This window comes from Tachypleus tridentatus, chromosome 5 (assembly GCF_004210375.1).
Source record: "Tachypleus tridentatus isolate NWPU-2018 chromosome 5, ASM421037v1, whole genome shotgun sequence".
NCBI lineage: Eukaryota > Metazoa > Arthropoda > Merostomata > Xiphosura > Limulidae > Tachypleus > Tachypleus tridentatus.
The window spans coordinates 19,835,375-19,853,631 of record NC_134829.1 but is presented as its reverse complement, the minus strand read 5'-3'; the positions used below and the strand labels follow the sequence as shown (position 1 = coordinate 19,853,631).

General features: G+C 31.5%; 1 long non-coding RNA gene across 1 annotated transcript; it reads right to left on the bottom strand.

Annotated features, from left to right (window-relative positions):
* Positions 1-5,093: 5,093 nt before the first annotated feature.
* On the bottom strand, positions 5,094-17,977 carry LOC143250652 (uncharacterized). Its single transcript, XR_013028288.1, has 3 exons — positions 17,085-17,977; positions 12,287-12,493; positions 5,094-8,149 (listed from the first exon to the last, which is right to left on the bottom strand). It is a non-coding gene; the product is annotated as an uncharacterized LOC143250652 (long non-coding RNA).
* Between the last annotated feature and the right edge of the window lie 280 nt (positions 17,978-18,257).

Below are 18,257 nucleotides of genomic sequence, written 5' to 3'. Positions count from 1 at the left end.
AAATTCTCGAAAGAATAATAAGTAATAGACTCTCCACATTTTTGGAGATTAATTCAAAATTACCAGAAGAACAAAACGGATTTAGAAAATATAGACAAACAACAGATCACTTAATTAGGTTAACTGAAACAATAATAAACAATATTAATAAAAAAGAATGCGCTGTCGCCTGCTTCCTTGACATCAAGAAAACATTCGACACTGAATGGCACAATGGTCTTCGGTTCCGTATGTATGAAATGGGACTACCGCGTGGAATTATTCGCTGGTTATCTAACTTTTTGTAAAATAGAAAATGTAGAGTAAACGTAAAGGGAACTTTCTCGGAGTTCTTCACTCCAGAAGCTGGAGTCCCTCAAGGAGGGGTGGTTAGCCCCATTCTCTTCATCATGTATGTAAATAATATGCCACTCAAAGACCCAAACCATGGATACGCGTCACAGTTCGCTGATGATGTAGCAATTTGGAAAAGTGCCCCTATACCAGAAATAGTAGCCACTAACTTACAACCATAACTAAATAGATTATGTGAATATTATGAAAAATATAGAATTAAAATAAACACAGCGAAGACACAATTAGTAATATTTTCAAAATCAACGAAACATCAAAAAGTTCAACCTTAGATCTACATGAACGGAAAGCTTCTCCAAACTGCTACATCTGCAAAATTTTTAGGGTAAACATATGATTCGAAACTTACATAGGTAAAATATGTAAATAACATAAAAACTAAAATTTGGCAAAGAATAAACTATGCTAGGAGTCTAACTAGTAAAAACTACGGAACAACATCAGAAAACATCATTAAAATATACAAGACATACATTAGATATGTAATAGACTATGCAGTTCCTGCATAGATCAATGTAAGTGTAAAAGAAATACAAACCAAACTCCAAGCATTACAGAATACACTAATTACATCAGCATACAGAGTGCCTAAAACCACTTTCTCAAAGTTCATGCACAATTACTCAATAAGACAAACAATAACAGATAAACTTCTACATAGTACAATAAAATATTTTGATAAAAATTGGCAAAAAAATGAGTTGTTATGCGAACTAGCCAGGTATTGCACATATGATGAAGAAAGACCTAAACACCTCTCCCAGTTAAATTTATACATTGGATCATTAAGATAAAATCATTTAAAATAATAATAATAATAGTAATAATAGAATAGAGCTAAAATAAAACAGGCCACCTACGTTCTAGACTTATTAAAAATAATAATAAAAAATTAAAAATATAATAATAATAAAAAAATCAAAGAACAATATAAATGGACATTGTCCTGAAAAGGACCCGACTAAATTTATGATATCACTCCAGCCATTCTGAATTTAGTCGAAATATATTAATCAGACCACTCTAACAATGTCATGGAAGAAGAAAGAGGTCTAGTGTACCTGACCCTCCTGGGTATACAAATAAATATACCCAAATACCAGACAGAGAGAGAGAGAACAATTTGTAGCAACAGGACTTAAGGACTAGTTTTAACTGCGATAGTACACAGTGGTAAAACGTCGTTCATGTATCTTATTTTGCAAACTTAAAACACACTGTAAATGCAGTTTATTTCAACTGTGGAACTACTGTTTGCAATGATTAACGAAAGAGAAATTTATTTAACAAAGTTTGTTTTTCGGTTACTTTGATCGAAATATACTTTCTTCCAAGGTCTTTTGCTTCCTAGGAAATGCATATCATGGGTTCTTTGTTATTCATCAGTGTACTTCTACGTATTATTGAATTTAGAGTGATTTTAAAAGTCTAAGATAAATGTAATTTTTGTTTCCTACTTCTAATTTTGAAGTTCATTCGAAGTTAAACAAGAAGCTACACAATGGGCTCTACCCGCACACACATCATTTGTTAAAACTACAAAACCAACTGTTATGATGGGTATGAATTTTCCAAGATGGATAGGTATTATTATAATTAATTATTTTTGTCAAAATACATTATAATTGGGTCTATTATATTTTTAAAACTGCATTCTTTATCTAGTTTCTTTGGGATGTTCCAAGAAAATGAAGAGTGTATACCACTAATGTCTTATGACAAGTATAGTTATTTAATAAGGTCTCTTTTAAACCATCTTGAACTGTTTTTCCTGGCTGAACGTGTCAGTGTAGTACAGTCCTGAGTTACAACATAATATTATAATTTGTATCACCTTAAAATGAATGCTGATCATAGCAGCAATAGTTGAGAAGCGAAACACACGTTTCATAACTTAGTTTTATTATGTACTATACTTGTGTATGAAATAGTGACTTTATGACCTAGGAGAAAGGAAAGTCATGCAAAGGTTTCACTTTGTAACATTCATACTTCTTTACATTAAAGACCGAACGGGTAATCTGAAAGAACAATTTTAGCTTGTCTTAAAAGCACTTTGAGATGAAACGACTGTCTTGCAGGAGACTAATACACAGTGATTATTAAACACTAACGGAAAACATTGTCCTATATTTATATGTGTAACAGGAAACCCGTGGCCCACATTTACAGGACCGTTATAATATTAATTTAATACTTGAACTAATATTTCACATTCCTTTCAGTTTAAGGGTCATTGCCGTTTTAATGCAAATTAAATTGCTTTAATCAAGTTCCGAGAGATAATTAGTAGGTGTATTTATTTATATGCTCTAGTGTAAATCAGTGTTAAATTTGGGGCCGATTTCGAATAATACACGTAAAAGTGTTTTTGAGAAATTCCCAAGCTCCACAAGGAGTGGAGTGAAATATTTCACCTTTGTTTAAACTTTTAGACCGAGATGAGGTTCCTTCGGTATCACTCAGAACTTGGAGCAACCAAAAGTTTAAAAGATGTTATGTGACACATAAACAGAATCTTATTTTTATATATTATTAGCATAAAATACTTACGCTACGCTGTGGGATTCTAACGCGCCTTCGTGATTCACAGAGGTCTCAATGTGCCATTTAAGTCTCTCCATTATCCTAGTTACTTCTATCGCCACCCAAATGCGTAAGTTTTTAACTAATTTATTTTTGCCATTTTTTAAAATTAATTCAACTCAACTATTTTTAGAAGCAAATAGTTTTGGTTTCGCTTTGGAGATTAGTTTTTCTGGTATTTTAATTGAATTCTTTTCATTCATCGATTTTATCTGATTCATTTTTTTCCATTGTTTGTTGCCATTTACCAAACTTAGTTCAATTCAACTTTTTTTCAGTTTTCAGATTTGTATTTTTATTCCCATGTTTATGTTAAAAAAAGAGTATTTGGCAGAAACCCACCCCATATTGTTTATTCAGTAAGTAAGAAACAGAAAAAAATCCTTTCCAGGAAGTAAAATTACGGGACTTAAGAGTTATAACGTAAAAAAAAAATGACCAAACTTTTCTCAGTTACATCTAACAACTAATACTCAAGTACAAACTCTCAAAATGTTTTTAATATGCGTCTAAAGTTTCAGGTCTCTAGATTATTTTGTCTTGGATTTATGGCGGTCACACACATACACGAACAGGTTGTTTTATTATTATAGACTAGTTGGAGTAACCGTCCGTTGGACGAATAGAATAAAAACTAGTTTTTATTAAAGGGTACGAAAATTGTGCTTTTGTTTTTCTCTTAATATGATAAACATTAAAAGTACAATAAAAAGAGCTCTGCATGGCCAGATGGTTAAGGCACTCGACTCGTAACCCGAGAATCGCGCGTTCGAATCCCCCTCACACCAAACATGCTCGCCATTTTAGCCGTGGGGACGTTATAATGTGACGGTCAATCCCACTATTCGTTGGTAAAAGAGTAACCCAAGAGTTGGTGGTGGGTGGTGATGACTAGCTGTCTTCCTTCTAGTCTTACACTGCTAAATTAGGGATGGCTAGTGCAGATAGTCCTCGTGTAGCTTTGCGCGAAATTCAGAACAAACAAACAATACAAAAATACAATGAAGTACCTATGTTGGAAAGAAAGACATACTACTTCCAAGAATTCTATCAATATGAAATTAAATAGGTAACTCTCTTTCATGATCTTCCTGATGGCACTGCATCACTGTGTTAAATTTGGTGTTGATTGATCAAGAAATGTAGAAACATATAAGGAACAGATATATAGATTGACGTTTATTTATATAAAAGGTTTAGTTTGCTACATCTAATTCTTAGCCCAAATCAAATTTGTTACATCTAGTGATTTGTGTTTTACACCAATACAAGGATTGTTACATTTAGGGACTTATGTGTTGACCCAATACAAGGATTTTACACATAGGGATTTATGTGCTAACCCAAGACAAGGACTGTTACTTTGACGAACGTATGTTTTAGTCCAAGATAAGATTTGATATATTTAATGATTTATGTCTTGCCCTAAGACACTACCTTAGCAACGAAAACAATCTGCCTGGAAGAGTCAAACGTTGGCTTGTTTGTTTGTTTGTTTTTGAATTTCGCACAAAGCTACTCTAGGGCTATCTGTGCAAGCCGTCCCTAATTTAGGAGTGTAAGACTAGAGGGAAGGCAGCTAGTCACCACCACCCACCGCCAACTCTTGGGCTACTCTTTGACCAACGAATAGTGGGATTGACCGTCACATTATAACGCCCCCACGGCTGAAAGGGCGAGCATGTTTGGCGCGACGGGGATGCGAATCCGCGACCCTCAGATTACGAGTCACACGCCTTAACACGCTTGGCCATGCCGGTCCCATTAAAGTGTTTATTAAAGTGCGATATATATATATACTCTTTTTTCGAATATATTTTTCTAATTTTAGAACTCCAACTTAGCATTTTATACACGATATGCTATACATTGATATATGCAGATATACATATACTTTTAAAACAAGAATATTTATTAGATATCAATGATGGGAGGCATTTGGAAAAGTTTTGTTGCAATAACGTTAAAAGCAATTCGTATTCAATAATCTTGGACATATACTAAAAAAATTCAAGTTTTTTATTCATATAATGTACGATTTTGTGTAAAGATAAGAACAAAACAGCAAATGAAAGTTTCTTATATATTTTTTAAAAATGTACCTAAACAAAAAGGTAAGGATAGATCTATTAACGTACAACTAAAATGCGATGTTTAATCTCTCAGCGTTATTTATTCTAGTTAAAGATGAGTGAGTAACTGAAAGTCAAAGATTACTGCTATTAACAATGAAATACTATCCTGAAGTTTTTATAAAGCTACTTCTACGGTAATATATTTATTTTTGTTCAAAGTTTTGTCTCTAACAGAGACACGTCATTGCGTACATCGTTTAAGGCACAAATACATTCAAATTACAAGTACACCCGATCAAATAACTGAGTGTATGATACTAGTTTCCTCTGAGTAAATGTATAGAAGATAATATAAATATAAAGATATTTGTTGTGTTTTATTAATCCTAAGTTTTAATTATTTGATTGATAAGAAATGATACATTGTAATTCTGAAAATGTAATTTATTATGATTATACTATGATGAGGATATTATAAATCGTATATTTTGTGTCACTGTATTAAAACATTTGCATTTTTTAGACCGGTATCCCCACAGCAATTGATACGATGTTGCAGCATTGAATCAAAGAAAGCACAATAAATATTGTTAATTTAATTCTGAGATAAATATCTTAAGTAGTAAACACCTTACTGATGATATATATATTTTTTTATTAATGTAGTAGTTTTTCAATTTAATCTACAGGGTGGCCCGTAAGTCCCTACCCATCCAAGTGTTATTATGTCATATTCAATAATACTAATGATGAGTTGAAGGCAGCTGTTACCGCGGCATTTGGAACAATAACCCCTGCTATGTTGAGGAAAATGTCTCACAAAACATGGCGTTGCATAATATTATGCAGCGAGAATGAGGTACAGCACACAGATACACTGGATACATAAAATGGGTAGGGACTTATGGGCCACCCTTTATAGTCTAATTCTAGTCCAAGATATTGAATACATTCTGATTGTTGTATAATTGAATTAATATTTATATTATTCTTAAGAAATAAATATATAGAAATACATTTTCATAAATTATTAGTCCATTTTGAATTAACCGTTTTATAGAAAATATAGTGTATACTATTTTTATTACATTTGAATACAGTAAATTATTAATAAATCGCTTTCTACACATGTTAGTTTGTTAGTTACGGTCTCGTTATGAAAATTCTCATTATAGAATAATACTGAATTATTTACAGTACGTACTTCTGCATTAAACTGAATGTCGCAGAAATTACTTAAATTTTAATGACAACAGTAATGGCCCCAAAACATATCCCTAGGGTACTCAAGAAGTTAAGTTCATTTCATTACTTATAACATTATTCATTTTAGCTACTTCTTTTTTATTTGCTCTATATGATTTAAACTAACTTAAATAGTACTGTTTATTCCGATGTTATAAAGATTTTTGAATAAAAGTTCTTGTAAAATATTTTTAAAAGCTTTTGATATACCTCGAAAAGCCATATGTTTTTATGATCATTAACAAATTGATTTAACAAAGTAATCACTGTAATTAGTTTATCTTTTGTGTTTATATTTTTACTGTACCCAAACTGACTATTTGGAAAGAAACTTATTGAATCTGAAAAGATGATTCTTTTTCTTTTAATAATTTTCTCGAGAAGTTTTGATATAACTATTAATAAGGGATTGATCTTTAAATATTCAGATAGCTTTTATTTCTTTCTTTAAATTTTTATATAACAAATTTACATTAAATATCAGGTACAACTCCTTTTTCTATGGGCGTATTATCTGCTCCTCAATGGCTCAACGGTATGTTTTCGGACTTCCAACTTTAAAACCGGCTTTCGATACTCGTGGTGGGTAGAGTACAAAGAGCCCATTTTGTAGCTTTGTGCTTTATCCAAAACAACAACAACAACATATTAACTGAGTGAGTCATTTGTTCACTATTACTTTTAATAATTTCAGCAGTAATTTTATTTTTTCTTCAGCTTTCCATTTTTTAGACTTTAAACTTCTTTTAATTTTATATTTATCAGTTGGTATTAGATAGATAGATTTTACAGTTATGTTAGTTTTATACCATGCTTCATTTAACTGACCACCTGTATTAAAACAGTTAAATTATTTTAATCATTTGCAGTATTTATTTGATATCAATTAAACAAATTTGTGTATAATTTGAGTTGCTCGATAAACTCGATATATGTATTTTTTTATGATACTTCACTGTTACCTCATTTATTTTGTATGCAAAAAATAATTCAGTGAGACAAAATAAAATTCATAAAAATTGTTTTGGTTTTTATAACAGATTTTTCATAATTCAGCTACATATATTTCGAAAATAATATTAATTTTTTTTCCATCATGTAGAGATTTATCTACCAATCAGGAAGAAAAAAACTGTTATTTAGACCAAATTATTGTTTCGTTTACTATAATGAACAAAAAATAATAAAAATACAAAAAGCTGAAGAAAGGTTAGAACATTTATGTCAAACAAATATGTATCCTCGTTCACCCTGATTTGTGTGAAATCTAGACTTTTAGTCTCATAGCTACATGTTGTGGACTTTCTTTTATGTATTGCGTATGGAGCATCTCATTTCACTGACCAGCAATAATCAGCCGTCATGCTGATGTTCTGCCTTCCCAAATACTTCATCGTCATTTCCATGATGAAATCTTTCCCATTGTCTTTTGCTGACGGCGTCGAGATTATCAGAGAAATAGTCAATTTGTGAGTGTAAGAAATGAACTTTCAAGCTCATATTACAACCCAACTCTTTGAATTTCTCGAGCATGTTATTGACAATATTTTCGTAATTTTGGGCTCTGTTGTTTCTTAAAACTTTGTCAGTAGCAGCTTTCCTCGTTATCCTTTCGAACTTTTCATTGGATACCAATTTCCGATGTCAGTAAAAAAAATTACCATAAATATAACAGAATATCTTTAGGTCATTTACACAACCTCTTGTTGCCATAGCGACGAATATATAATATTGAAAAGAAAAATAATGCCAAAGTGCATGCAGAGACAAATACTATACAGAAACGACACGTCATATGACCTATTAATCGTTTATATAAGAGCGGTGTGTTTCTCGTGGGTTCTATTATGATCGATAAGGCTCTCACATCAACACTGGTCTAGAGAAATCTATAGAGGTCAAGGGAATCTTGTCAACATTTTAAGCATAACAAAGTGTGGCTCATTTTAACGAAAATAATTAATTTACGTAGTATTACATATGCCATTTTGAGCATTGTAGAACATTAAAAAATTATGAAACATTAAAACTATCGCAGACCTGTGTAATTCATAATTGAAACATTTTTTCCTGTATATTTTTTATGTACTGCGTTTGATGTAATTATTATATTTTAATTTTATAATACAGTTTTATACCCATATTTTATATTTAATTTTTTTCTAAGTACTACTAAAATCAGTTTCTTTTATTATCATATTGGGCTTTTTAAAACTTATTTTCCATGCTTCATTATTACGTAAACTATGATTACTTTTCTACGTAATTTTAATTTCTAAGTTAATTTTCAGAGCTATAGTAGAATCACCTAATTCTAGTTTTCATGACAGGAGGTTGTTTGGAATTTATTTTACCTGTTCTAATACAAATATGATCAATAGATCTATTTGGCTGTTTTATAGTAGTAGTTTATATAGAAGAATTAAAATGAAAATCAGCTGGCACATTTCTATATTTTTACACTTTTCTTTTCAGATTTAATACCTGTATTTATGTCTTCTAAAATATTTAGTTATTTTATTTAAACTAGCATACTTTACAGACCTATAAATTTCTACAATATTGAAATTGGTATTTTTGTGTGTACAGTATACAATTACTACTTCAGGAGTTATAACTTTTTAATTATTCTATTGCGTATAAATATTATAATATCTCGATATTTGTTATAATTTCTAGCTTTATAGTATCCATCTGTATTATATAAACTTATTTCTACATTTTTGGCTCAAATGTCTGTTAATTTTGTAGAATTAACTGTAGATAAATAATAAAATGGTTAAATGTCATATTTAAGTCTACTTATATCTATCTGTAGTACAATAATTATATTTGAACTAGCTATAGTGCTATACGGATTATTAATTATAAATTATTGAAACGGGTTAACAAAATTTTTAAATTTTAGTTACTTTTAATTCTTATTGGATTTTTCTTTTTGTGATCGCTCCACGCTAGTACAGCGGTAAGTCTACGGATTTGCAACACTATAAATCAGGGATTCGATTCCCCTCAGTGGGCTCAGCAGATAGCTCAATGTGGCTTTGCTATAAGAAAACACACACACTTTTTCTGATTTCCATGCCAGAATTTTTCTTCTTTAATTCAAATGATCTGATATTTTTGTTCATATCAGATTTGCAGTTACTGAAAAGTTTTTTCTATTAGTTATTGTATGAGTTGCTCATTTGTAAAAAAATAGACCTTATTTATAGTTCACATTATATTAAAGCCAACCGTTCATGTGTTTGTTTGTTGAGAGCAAAGTCACACTGGGATATCTGCTATATTTAACGTGGGGAATCAAACCCGATTTTAGCGTTTAGGAAGTTAATCGTTTTAACTACTTTTTCAATCTTTGTTGAAAAAAATTGTTTCTAAATTGCCTACTCAATAATTCTACGATAATAGGCTTAGTTTCTGTCTTTATATTTTCTGACGTAACTCTATGAGCAATTTGAATATCATCATTTTTTATGTTGATATAAACAGTTTTTGCAACTTCAAGAATAATTTCTCTGATATTCTCTTTCTGTACTTCTGGTAGTCCTTGAATTTTAATATTCATATTTCGTGAATACTGTTGAAAGCCAATAATTTAGCAGCGGTGTTAAAAATTTGTCGTACCTAAGCTAAATGCATTTTGCTGCTCTCCTAGTTTCTCATATGTATAAAGTTTTTCCACGTTTCATTTTAAAAGTAAAATATTATTAAATAAATATCTGTTCGTCTTATGGTGCAAATATGAGCATATTTTATTCGTTATTAAGATAGATGCAATCTCCTTGCTTTAAATTTTTATTTATTATTATTCACGTATATTTTCGATATGATGTTTTTTTATTTTTTGGAATTTCGCACAAAGCTACTCGAGGGCTATCTGTGCTAGCCGTCCCTAATTTAGCAGTGTAAGACTAGAGGGAAGGCAGCTAGTCATCACCACCCACCGTCAACTCTTGGGCTACTCTTTTTACCAACAAAAAGTGGGATTGACCGTCACATTATACGCCCCCACGGCTGGGAGGGCGAGCATGTTTAGCGCGACTCGGGCGCGAACCCACGAATTACGAGTCGCACGCCTTACGCGCTTGGCCATGCCGGACTCTTTTCGATATGAATAGTCATAACTTTACAAATTTGTACCTTTTGCTTTTGACCGTGTAAATTTATCTATTATACTGCAATAATTTAATCTATTTACTAGAGAATTTTCAATAGCTAAGATAACAAAGAAATTTACTTTTTGTTTTAAAATTTTTTATCTGCAGTAATTCTGAAATATTTTCAAAATGGTGTCTCTGTGTATTATTATAGCAAAGTCACATTGAGCTAACTGCTGTGTCTACTGCGGGGAACCAACCTTGGATTTTAGTGTCGCTATGCCGTAGATTTATCGCTGTATCACCGGGGAGGAGCTTTCAAAGAGGAAAAATATCACTTCGTAGCGCAATTTGTCACAACTGTTGAAAAAAACATCTGTAGAGCTTTTGTTTTGAATTTCGCGCAAAGCTACACGAGGGATATCTGTACTAGTTGTCCCTAATTTAGCGGAGACTAGAGGGAAAGCAGCTAGTAATCACCACTTCCAAAGCTTAGGCTACTTTTTTACCAATGAATAGTGGGATGTTCTGTAACATTATAGCACTCACACGGCTGAAGGGGTGAGCATGTTTCTCATATTTCTTATGTCTTTTATTCAAGAATAATTTCTCTGATATTTTCTTTCTGTAGTTCTGGTAGTCCTCGAATTTTAATATTCATATTTCGTGAATACTGTTGAAAGCCAATAACATTTTTAGAGCTATGTTCACGTTTCGATACTTCCACTGTGAATATTTGCTGCCCAGTAATTAACATGGATTCAAAATTGTTAGTTAATTTCTACATTTTGAGTTTTTTTTTTTTAAATTTTGAAAATGAACATATTAATTTCTAAAAGAATTCTAATTAATTTTTATAATATTCTTAGAGATTTTCTGAGGACAACAGAAATTCTGATTACGAAAATATGTTTATGTTGAATGAGAAATTAAAATTATCATATGAATTTTTATATACTGCATTTTTTATATTGTGTTAAAATTGCACACAATTTAATGTCGTTAAAAAAGTTTATAATCTAAATTTTTCTCTTCTCTAGAAATCACCCCCCAGCAGAATGTCTGAAAACTTATAAACAAACTCTGGTTATATTTCTCCTGGCCCGACATGGCTAGGTGGGTTAAGGTGTTCGAAACGTAATCTAAGGATCGCGGATTCAAATCCTTGTTGCACCAAACATGCTCGTCCTTTCAGCTATTGGGGCGTTAAATGTGACGGTGAATCTCACTATTTGTCGGTAAATTAGTAGCCCAATAGTTGGCGGTGGGTGGTGATAACTAGACTACCTTCCCTCTAGTCTTACACTACTAACTTAGGGACGGTTAGCGCAGATAGCCCTCGTATAGCTTTGCGCGAAATTCAAAAAATCTATTTCTCTTTTTTGAGTTTCATCACATTGCAGTTTTCTTTGTGCAATTCATAATTTTGAAAACTTGGTTTCAATTTAGCTGTTTTTCTAATTCATTGATTATATCATCATTACGAAAGTTATATTAATGAATCGCATAAGTATACCCCTCTGTCTAAATTTATCTTAACAGTTTACATGAAAGTGGATTTTGATCCTTTCTTTTGACGTTTGGTTAGTTTTACAGTACAATGTTATTCTTTTGCTATAAAATACATTATAATACCATCCTAGTTTTCACTTAAATTATATCAAGCACGGCTAACAGGTAACTTAGTTTTGGGTAATCTTTTCACACTTTAACTGTCTGTTTTGGATTTGACATAAAATTTTCCTATGTTTGAGTCGATGTACTGAAAGGTGTATAGATTTGGTGGTCCCTATTAAAGACATGCAAGCATCTTCGGTGTATTCGGCAGCACACTGCCCTACAAAATTTAAGAATAAGCAGAAAAGGTCACGTCTACAGCATACGGACTTAAGATTTGTATTATAGTTTACAAACCTTTATACCTACCCAAAATGTTGCTGACATTGTCCTATGACTGCCCTTGACAATTAACAATATGCCTGTCTTCAGAGGCAATCGCATGAAGTACTGCATTTTCAGGTTTATCAGCTTTGTGTCTAGTACTGGGCAGAAAGCAGATAAAACTTTCAGTTGGTGTTCCATTGGATTTAATATACCTCAAAACAATGGGCATTGGTATATCAAGAGCGGAATCTACAATGACAAAGAAGTACTTTGTATCTCTGATTTCTTTTAACATGATTTTTGTTACTTTTGTAACCATCAAATGAATTAATTCATTATAGATTTCTACTGCTAGAAACCGGTTTTGATACTCGTTGTGGGCAGAGCACACATAGCTCTTTGTGTAGTTTTGTGCATAATAACAAACGACAACAACAATTATAATGAAGCTGGTTTTAAATTTTGCATTTTGTTCAAAATTTGCCGTCCCTTCAAATGTGCTATGTAACGCCGTTACATTGATTGTCTGTAAGTAAGCCCACTCGTTGGTCATTTAGTTGCTTTTGTAAAATATTGATTTAATTTAAATCGTGATGCGAAGCCCTTATTTACTGTTTTGTTTTCATTTATGTTGACTATTATTTCTGTTATCATTCTTATAAGTTCATAAGTTTTATCTGACAAAACTCTGCTGATGAGTTAAGATTGTTTATTTGAATGTTATATTTGGAAATTTCTTGTCTAAATTCACACACACACACACACACACACATACATGCTGTTTATTCATTATCAGTTTGTCTAGTATGGACAGGTGGTTAAGATGCTCAACTCGTAATTTGAGGGTCACAGTTTCAAATCTCCATCTTATGAAATATATTCGTTCTTACAGCAGTGGGGGCGTTATAAAGTTACTCCCAATTCCAATATTCGTTGGTAAAAGAGTAGCCCAAGAGTTGTGGGTGTTGATTACTAGCTGCTTTCCCTCTAGTCCTACACTGTTAAATTAAGGACGGGTAATGCACATATCCCTTGTCCAGCTTTGTGGAAAATTCAAGAACAAACATTTCCAATTTTCCAATTTTATTTTACTAAGATAGTCAAACATTTTACGTTCATTGATATTTTGACATGTTTGAACATACTTAATAGTAGTTACTACGTAACGTTAAATCTGCCAATAGAGCTGCTCTATTTAGTTGAAAATATAAGTTTCTGTTTTGTTTTGTTTTTACACTTTACAGCTATATTTCACAAAAATATATCTTGAAACAAAATTTCAATATTTCTCGTATCGTTTGTTTGTTCTCAGACACAAAGCTACACAATGTGCTTACACAAACGAGGATACTAAAACCTGACATTTAGCGTTATAATCCCTCAGATTCGCTGCTGAGCCAGCAGGACTACATCCTATTGATAAAGTTCGACACAGTGATTTAAATTTTGTAATGTTATTTCAGACTATCTGCACATAGTAACAGTGTCATGATAATTATTTATTTTTACTAATCGCGTATAAAAGACAAATTTAGGTGAGTTCGTAATAAGCAGTACGCGGTTCAGACGACCTTTGACCTTTGAAAGGATTTACATCTTTCATATAATCCGACGTTATTCGTAGCCAGTTGTCGATGAAGATAATTAACTCAACTGTATAAGCTCTAGCTGTTTCTCGAACATTTTGATTATACGTTTTCTAGTCGTAAGTTTTATCCGTTTATGAATACGTTTGTCTGTATAATATTTTATTGTTACCAGTCAATACGTCTAAACAGGAAGTTTTTTTCATATTTCTCTTTTACCAGTTACAAGTAAACGATAAATAATTATAGTGTTCATTGACACGAACTGCTATCTGTTCTGTGCCATAAGGCTTACCGCTGAACCAAAATGGCACTTACAAAACTAAAAAACAAACCAAATTAATATTGAGAGCACTTAAAAACTACGCATTGGGTCATAAAAATGTTTATTCGTAATGTAAAACTCAGAGCTAAAGAACAACAATAAAACCGTTTGACTAGTTACTGTCTAATGTATTTAGTTTATATACACTGTGACAATATAAATTAGTAAAATTTAGTTTCTTTTTAAATGACACTTGTATTTCATGTCTACAAAATAAATACCCGGCGACCAAAATTACAGGATTTTATCGTAAATACGATTATTTACTTTTCACTTTGTGATTATAAGAGTAATTGTATAATGTACAACATTTTGCATAGTGCAAACATTTAAATGCTCTATTGGTACGTGAATAATAGCATGATGATTATAAATATATACATTATAAGCGTAGAGGAAATTAAGATCATAATACATGTTTCCTTATTTCATTCTTTGTTTTACGAATATTGAAAATATTAATACGACTATGTTAAGAACATACCAAACTCAAAGACTCAAATGACTATTTTTTATGATACCCACCAATCTTTCGAAAAGTCAAAAATCACTAGATAAAGCTAAACTGATAGAATTTATAGCCAAGTGCTCATTCAACTAAGGTTTGAATGAATCAAACTTAACAACATGCATATCGTCATTGTCAAAATCACGATCATTCACGATCATTAATGTAAACGTTGTCTTCATTTAAAGTCAGGTCTAGATGAAGATTTGAAAAGTTTATACTTAATATGAAACCCCCTTTTCCAACACGAACGTTTCAACAATCAATCAGACCTTCAATGAACCAATTTGTTTAAGCCCTTATCACACTTAGTTACCCGAGGTAAAGAATCTTCACTGAAAACGTATCTTATCTTTTCGTCCTTCTCTTTCTGACTTACTCATTTTAAGACAGATATCACTTTAGCTAAACATCTGAAATTAATGAAGCCAAAAATTGCAAACTAAAGTTGGGTTATTTGTCACACAATCTTGCTCACCTGTAGAGATAACAAAACACAATCATTTTAAATATCATTATACTTGCATATCAATACTTGCAAATTCATATTTCTCCTTTATAATAAGAATGAAGTGAAAAATGACTGTAATATATACTGACAGTATAATAAAAATATGAGAAAGAACTTGTATGAAAATATACTGTTGTTGTTGAATTAAGGAGAGATACACAATGAGCTATCTGTGCTCTGCCCACCACGGATATTTAAACCAGGTTTTTAGCGTTGTAAGTCCGCAGACTTACCGCTGAGCCACTGAGGGGACGAAAATATACTGACCAGACAAATAGTTAAAGGTGGTTTAATAAATATTGTTTCATATATCAGTAGTCATAATAAATATTATTAGTAACGTTTTTCTAACACGTTACACAAATAGCGTATGCAATAGAGAAGCCGGACTATCATTATATTATTTACTTAACTTTTATCCAGGAAAATTTTCTACAGTTTTTTAATACATACATTTACAATTGTAATGCAATGATACAAGCTTTTATAACTCATTGTAATCCTGTCTTTAAATATGTATATATAATATGTTTTATGAGTATAATTTTTATTATAAGTAACGCAATATATAAAATATTGCATTTGATTAATTTCGTGATACTGATATTAAAAATGATTTATGTTAATCTTATTTTGAAAATTCGTCTGGAATTAAGTCGTCACTTATTATGAGCATGTTTGATTGACAACAGTAACATCACGTTTATATTTTATCAACTAGTCCTTAAATAAGGCAATATTTTTAAACAATTACGTTGTCACAGGTATAACTTTTTAAAATATTTTAAACATATTCAGTGCTTGTGTAATATTACAAATGATTAGGCAATACACTAAAGATAACATTATTTTGATTTGACCCTCAAAATGTTTGATATTCGTAATGTTTGTGTGATTTGTTTCTTCATACATAGAACTCAGAATGAGTTTGACAATTTTTTCCGACAAAGCACTATGGTAAGTGTCTTACGTTTTGTATTTGAGACTTTATCTCACTTATGTGACCCTCATGTATCTAAACATCTTCAGGCTAATAAAAGAAATCTGCCAATGATTTTGATAATGGATGTTAAATGACAACAAAATCACTATTTAATGAATATCTCCAAGAAAATGCTATTCATTAATGATTTAAATAATTAATCATTAATATAAGCAAACATAAATAACTATTTCAGGAGTATCAAATGCCAATATAAATGACCCTGTGTACAACTGAAAAGACTTTTAACATTCTAACTACAGGAAACATAACTTTACTGGTTATTTGAATTATTTTAGAAAATTGTTCTCTGACATTTAAACCAACATCGTTCTATAGATACAATGTAAATGACAGAAATTATTTAACTCCTCGTTTTACTTAAAAGACAAATTTTTACGTCTCATTTTATGTTTTACTGAATACAAAAATTGTGAATATCCAAGTTGCATATTTTATAAGTTTAGTTCATTAATGTGGTGAAAATATTAAATGACCCTGTGTACAACTGAAAAGACTTTTAACATTCTAACTACAGGAAACATAACTTTACTGGTTATTTGAATTATTTTAGAAAATTGTTCTCTGACATTTAAACCAACATCGTTCTATAGATACAATGTAAATGACAGAAATTATTTAACTCCTCGTTTTACTTAAAAGACAAATTTTTACGTCTCATTTTATGTTTTACTGAATACAAAAATTGTGAATATCCAAGTTGCATATTTTATAAGTTTAGTTCATTAATGTGGTGAAAATATTAGACGAGATACATCAAATACCAAACTAAAATATTGCTGTTACCACTGCTATAAAGTAACTTGCAAGATGAATGATTAATTTATTTCGAGACTCTGTTAAAACACAAGTATCTTACAAAAACTGCTCTCGTATATGATTTCTATAATGACTTTGTTCAGAATACCTGTCGAGAGGACACTATAAGAATGTGTTTCTTCTTTTTCTTTCCTTCGGGTGTTTTTTTACTGTTTCGCTGATGCTAGTTGAGTTTCAGCAAATGAAAATGTTAGGACACTTGCATTACTGATACAGGTGGTAGCTCAGACTTCTCGACTTCCCATCCCATCCCATACTTTCAGACTTCACTGATGTTAGGTCAATCGGGACGGGGTTGCAGATAAAGTAATCGAACTTCCTAGTTCGTTTAATAAAATGTATTCTCCCACTGTTGATTATGGGTGATTAAACAAAGTCTCAGTGATGGTGAAAACAAGAAGGTGAGAAAGGTCAACAACTTGACCCTGTATAGCAATATCTGTGATTGAAAACAATGCCACTTGGCTTCTAAGTCAAAAGTTCACTCAACTGATCTGATTGAGAACCGGTTTCACTTTTTTTATGCAGTATATATATGTACAGGTAACTTTTGGATTCTACCAAAATATATGCCTCCCTATAATCTGAGGCTTCAAAAAGGAACAACGTTTTCTTTCTTATACATTTTCTACTAAGTCATTACATAAAAGCAACAACAAGTTAGTATGGCTGTCTGTACACATTTCACCACAGTCTGGTTGTTCTGGAAGAACTGTAGAGGTTAGCCATATCCACTACTACTAACTCAGAAGAAGTGTCTGCAATTCTTCAACTGAGTTTGCACTCATGTATCTAGCTTTATCTCTGGGCAACACAAACAGTTTAATGTTTACACTACCTCTCAATGTCTTGACGAGAATGCACATGGAGGAATCACTTTTGTACATCTGGTGATCTCCAGTTCTTGCATAAAACAACATTAAAAGTTTCTACTGTATCAGAGAACTGTGGATTAGTCGCTGCACGATATGTGAGGCCTCATTGATAAGTAGTTGATAACAGGTTCAGCTTTACAATGTAAACATTCTGCAGCTGCATCCGATCTTAAAAGTGCCAGATGTTTATGTGGTATTTTGCATCAGTGGTTTTAGATTACACTAGATTTTACTGTACGACAACTAGAACCCGAAACGTGTTAAAAATTCTTGATTTATCGTTTACGGAGCCCATAAGTTAATGAGATAATTACTGCTTATATGGCTTGTAGTCGTTTCTGCTGAGATGACTTTCACAACTATATTACGTCCATAACCAGAGTATT